Consider the following 6182-nt stretch of genomic DNA (forward strand, 5'->3'; position numbering starts at 1 on the left):
TGAAATAAAGGGATTACACGGCGGTCTTTTCCTGATTCACATGTTAGGCTATGCCCTCTCTATTTTTGGAAACCCAAACAAAACACACATTAAGAGGCTGTAATGCCTGTGTCTAAATCTCGCGTCTCATAATAAAGTGAAGAAATATTTTTTAAAATGATTTAATATGAAGGGAATAGGTAGAGTGTTACAGGCATAGACCTAAAGAATGTAGCCTCATAGGCAGTGTAGTCCGTGCTGCAGGGAGAGTGGACTGCTATACCCGTTATGTGTCTGTGAGGGAGAGGAGGGAGAAAAAGGGTAGTGGAAAAGTACGAGTTGTCACCGACCAGAAGCGGGAGCTGGAAGCATGTAAATATAATAATAACCACTGCAGTCAAAAAGAGTGCCTGACGAGCCCAGTTGTAAGTAAACCGTTAAGACTCGACTAAACTGTGTTCGTGTTTTCCTCTGAAACAATAAGCTCCGTTGGAGCAGCCTGTCAACGCCTCTCTCTGTTTCTCACTAGCAAAGTTGACCCAGACAACAAGTAAAGCAAGTTTTCAGCTACGAGCCCGACATGAACCCGACGTATTAGCCAGAGGTCCCTTTACTACGGTTCGGAGCCGCGACCCTGTTTTATATACGCACGGAATAGTTTTCTATATGAGATCGCTGCAAAAAGTGCAGCCTTACCCAATGTCCACCCTACTGTTACTCATTTTATATTAACGTTTAAAAATCTAGTTGCTCTTGGTATGGCGAGTATCCTTCAGTACTAGTTCAATTCAATTCAATTCAATTCAATTCAATTTTATTTATATAGCGCCAAATCACAACATAAGTCGCCTCAAGGCGCTTCATAGATACAGAGAAAAACCCAACAATCATATGACCCCCTATGAGCAAGCACTTTGGCAACAGTGGGAAGGAAAAACTCCCTTTTAACAGGAGGAAACCTCCGGCAGATCCAGGCTCAGGGAGGGGCGGCCATCTGCTGCGACCGGTTGGGGTGAGAGAAGGAAGACAGGATAAAAGACATGCTGTGGAAGAGAGACAGAGGTTAATAACAGATATGATTCAATGCAGAGAGGTCTGTTAATACATAGTGAGCGAGAAAGGTGACTGGAAAGGAAAAATCAATGCATCATGGGAATCCCCCGGCAGCCTATGTCTATTGCAGCATAACTAAGGGAGGGTTCAGGGTCACCTGGTCCAGCCCTAACTATATGCTTTAGCAAAAAGGAAAGTTTTAAGCCTAATCTTGAAAGTAGAGATAGTGTCTGTCTCCTGAATCCAAGTAATACTAGTAATAAATCACACAGCAATAGTACATTCATGTAGTTGTAAAAAAGCATGATAATATATTAAGTAATCCAGAGTATTCAGAATACGCTACTCTCATTGAGTAATGTAACGGAATACGTTACAAAATACATTTTGGGGCATGTATTCTGTAATCTGCAGTGGAATACATTTTAAAAGTAACCTTCCCAACATTGATTGTAAGGCTTCAAATGACAGCTTCAGAAACCAGTGAGTGATTTTAAATCCAGGCTATGAGTAAAACCCACCTCTGTGTATCTGTCTTATCACAGGTAAGAATGCAGAATAATCATCTTTGAAATCATTTCCATATCATCTTTTTTTTTTCTAACTCATCATCTGTGGCCATTTCTGCTGAAACCTCTGCTTTAGGTTGCATTTTTCTTCCATGGCAGCCAAACACATTACAGGTGCCTAGGGAAAGTCCTGCAGGTTAAACTGGGCTAAAGAAACATCGGAAAAGGGTTTGCTGTCATAGCAACACTGGGGAGTACAATAAAACTCTATTTTTTGTTGTTTTTGTCTTTGCATGAGTGTTATACTAGTTGGTGCAATACAGACATTAAGGAATTTTAGATGCTGAGCTATAGAGAGATCATCATAATAACAAGAATAAACATAATTTTGCAAACCGAGCAGTCTTTTTTAACTAATGGAACAGCAGAATGCATTTTTTCTACGAAGACCTCTTTCCTCACTTACAGTAAATCTTTTTCCCTGAAGGTCAGACCCTTCTGTGGTCACACGTTATTTTTGTTGGTTTCACTTGATATAAATTTCAACAGGGTTTTTTCCACACACTGCATGCTGCACTAATATTTTCAGTGTTGCTACTACCAAAGAATAAATATATTTGCATGAACGGGCGTGGAGCTAACAAGAAAACCCTTACATCACGTCTGTTTCCTTTAAACTGAATGGGGAACTGCTCGCTATTCTGATTACTCAATCGAGGCCTTCACACCTAGAATGGCATAGTTTCCTGTCATCATCTTACCTGACATTCTCTTTACTGTCCATTGCTCTGTATAATAAAATACAATGCTTCAGCTTTTTACAGATTTTTGAGTTTATAAGCAATCAAGGCCTGATATGCAGCTGCAATATGAAAACATAGCATCACATTAGCTTGTACAGACATTTTCAACAATAGTAGCCTTTCTAAGTTTTTCAATGAATCTTCAGACTCAAACTTATCTTAACAGAGGTGATTATTCCTGATTATTCCTAAAAAAAAATTTTAAAAAATCCCACAGCTTTCATGATATCTACGAGCTAATTCTCCTTTCGGATGTAACCAGGAAGGGTCCAGCTTGGAATAATGAATTTATTTATTTCAAATTGAGATTTTAATACTTACATTATTTTCAGCTTTCTAAGTCTTTATCTGCTTTTTCTTTGCAAACAAACGGTGAATTCTTGGAAGTCTTTAGGAAATTCCAAGGCTTCATTGTCTTAAAATTAAAAATGGAGGTTTGAGTAGTGAACAATCTTTTGCTTTTGGGAGATCAGCATGCTCCCATGGTTGCCAATTCTATTGCATTTCACTTATATTTGAAATCCTATTAATCATAATTGTCTGTCTATAATTTTTGAGTAAAACCTTTAACCCTGTGAAGACTGAGTCATTATCAGAGCTGTGTAGCCCAAAACAACTTTATTGGAAAAACACAGAGAGTTTTTGATGCATTTCTGTAAGAACTATTTTTGTAACCTTACATATTCTCATCCACATTAGGGTTGTGGTCATCATGGAGAATGACTTAAACTGCAGTTATACCATAAATTATCATGTCTGTAATCTCTTTGTCGTCTATGAGCTGGGTTGCAGTGTAATTGGGGGCTTGCCCAGGATAGTTTTTACTTTGAATTGCAGTTTTGTATATATGGGAAAAATTAAGTGAAATTAAAATTTGCAGTGTGATTTAACAGTCTCTCTTAGTTGCTTGAGTGTCCCAGTTGCCAAGTTCTTTTTCTTCTACTCTTTATTTACTGTTACTGTTTACCCATTATGTTTAGCTAATATTTCTATTTCGTTTGCTTGCCAACTGATTTTCACACACTCAGAGCTGCAATACATAGTGTCATGTGACTCAGGTAGCTGTGTATTTTCATTTAGTCTACTATTCACATGTGCAATGCTATTGAGTGGTTAATTATCTTCCTTATCGTGTAATTTTAACTGGTATAAACTGCTGCATCTGACAGAACGTAGGCTACTCTGGGTCTTAACAGCATGCAGATGTTTCAAAATACAAGTCAGGTGATATTTTATATCTTGTGTACATGAGGGTTTGCTTTGTGGTTTGGAATCTCTCACCTTATGATAGTTCACTGGCCACAGGAAATCCTATACTAATCCTATAAAAATGTAGGGAATCCAACTAGGCAGATTCAATGCATACTTATTACTGCTTTGAAAGTGCATGTGTAAACATTCAGATGTTTAAACATGTAAATATCAAAACATGTAACCAACAAATGGGTACATAACTAGCTCTATACCCCTCATAAACACCTCTGTGTGCATCAAATGGCATATAAGTCTACTTCTACACTTTACACTTGTTTTTGTCAACAAATCCAATAAAAGGAACAAAAATAAGTAAGTAACATCTATAAATAGTTTCTCAAATAAAGCTACAAAAAAATAATTAAAAAAATTAAAAGCCCCCCTTATACAGAATATTCATGTTATATGGTCCTTAACCATAAATAAACTAGCATATTAGTCTGAATACAACATCACCCAGAAAATAGATCAAATATCATTAATGAAACTATAATGGTTGTTTGACAGATATCCTCGCTTCTGCAGTAAGGACATCTAAGATCTAATTTGGCCTCCAGTAACACTGTGAGGAACCTTGGAGTAATTTTTGACCAGGTTATGTCCTTCAATGCACATATTAAACAAATAGGACTGCTTTTTTCCATTTTCAGGATATTTCTAAAATTAGAAATATCCTGACTTAGAGTGACATTGAAAAACTAGTTCATGTATTTATTACTTCTAGGCCAAACTACTGTAATTCATTGTTATCAGGATGTCCTAAAACTCCCCCAAAAGCCTTCAGTTAATCCAAAATGCTGCAGCAAGAGTGCTGACAGGGACTAGAAAGAGACAGTATATTTCTTCTGTTTTGGCTTCACTTCATTGGCTTCCTGTTAAATCCAGAATTGAATTCAAAATCGTGCTCCTCAAATACAAGGTCTTAAATAATCAGGCCCCAGCTTATCTTAATGACCTTGTAGCACAATATCACCCTATTAGAGCACTTTGCTCTCGCACTGCAGGCCTACTTGTTGTTCCTAGAGTATTTAAAAGTAGAATGGGACCCAAAGTCTTCAGTTTTCAGGCCCCTCTTCTGTGGAACCAACTTCCAGTTTGGATTTGGGAGACAGAAACTATCTCTACTTTTAAGATTAGGCTTAAAACTTTCCTTTTTGCTAAAGCATATAGTTAGGGCTGGATCAGGTGACCCTGAATCCTCCCTGAATCCTGCAATTTTCATTTTCAGTTCATAGATTGAAAAGATTTCCTGATATTCTGAACATTTCCTATCCCATCAAAAAAAAAAAAAAAAATCCCAGCACTTTTTAACTTAATTTCCAGAAAAAATACACTCTTAAAGTACTGTGCAAAAGGCTTAAGCCACTCATTACGTCTTTACATTTAGCTTCAAAGAGGCCAGCTTTATTGTAGTTTTGGTCTTGAGCAATAGTTTGAGAACTGTCAAGAAGATCTTTTAACATTTGTCTTTGATATTGGCTGTCCTTATAGCTGACTTTTGTCAGAGGAAATTTCTTGTTTGTTAAGCCACTTCACACTGACCCATGAATCATTCGAGCCTAAAAAAGATTCCTAACTCTGAAAGAACCAGTATTGTGTCTTAACATGCAGTATATCTCAGAAAAGTGAGTACACCCCTCAAATTTTTGTAAATATTTTAATATATCTTTTCATGGGACAACAATGAAGATATGACGCTTTGATACAATGTAAAGTAGTCAGTGTACAGCTTGAATAACAGTGTAAATTTGCTGTCACCTCAAAATAACTCAACACTCAGCCATTAAAGCCTAAACTGCAGGCAACAAAAGTGAGTACAAATTGATAATGTCTAAATTGTGCCCAATTAGCCATTTTCCATTCTGGTGTCATCTGACTTGTTAGTGTTACAAGGTCTCAGGTGCAAATGTGGAGAAAAAGTATTGAATTTGGTGTAATTTCTGCTACTGTAACAGAAATTTGTTATTTTGTTAATTTATTTATTTCAAACATGTAAACAATATGCAGGCACATTTAGAAAATAAGAGAGAAAAAAATACTACACAAGTCAATACATTTCAATATTGCTATCGTTTTGATTCATTTACATGTTGAACGGGACAAAGGAACAGACAAAGGAAGTGGTCGTAGGCTTACTAAGCTAGCTACAGCAGGTGAACACTATCTGCAAGTCATGTCCTTAAGACTGACCCTTTAGTTAATTCATTTAATGTTCACTGAAATCTCATCATAATGGTCTTGGCGAAAGGGGCGCTGTCAAGAAGCCATTTGTAAAGAAAGGAAACAGGGAAAAAGGCCTAGGAATGGCAAATTAGACTAAGCAGTGGACTGAAAGTCAGTGGAATAGTTCAGGGTGAAGAATAAAGGTTTAATACTAAATACTGACTTTGAATCACATTAGAATTCCACTCATTTTTTGCCTTATGTTCTGTATTTCCATGTATGCTTGGACATCTTTCAGTAGCACCACAGTAAATGTCATGCACATCCACAATTAAAAGTTAAAAAGAAACTAAATAGAAAATATTTGCTATGAAAAACAATGAGTGCTGTTTAAATGATAGAGGGATCCAAGTTTTTACAA

Source organism: Diplotaxodon limnothrissa, linkage group LG17, assembly GCF_057381915.1.
Source record: "Diplotaxodon limnothrissa isolate DT_005_m linkage group LG17, D_limnothrissa_male_GT1.1, whole genome shotgun sequence".
In the NCBI taxonomy this organism is placed as follows: Eukaryota; Metazoa; Chordata; class Actinopteri; order Cichliformes; family Cichlidae; genus Diplotaxodon; species Diplotaxodon limnothrissa.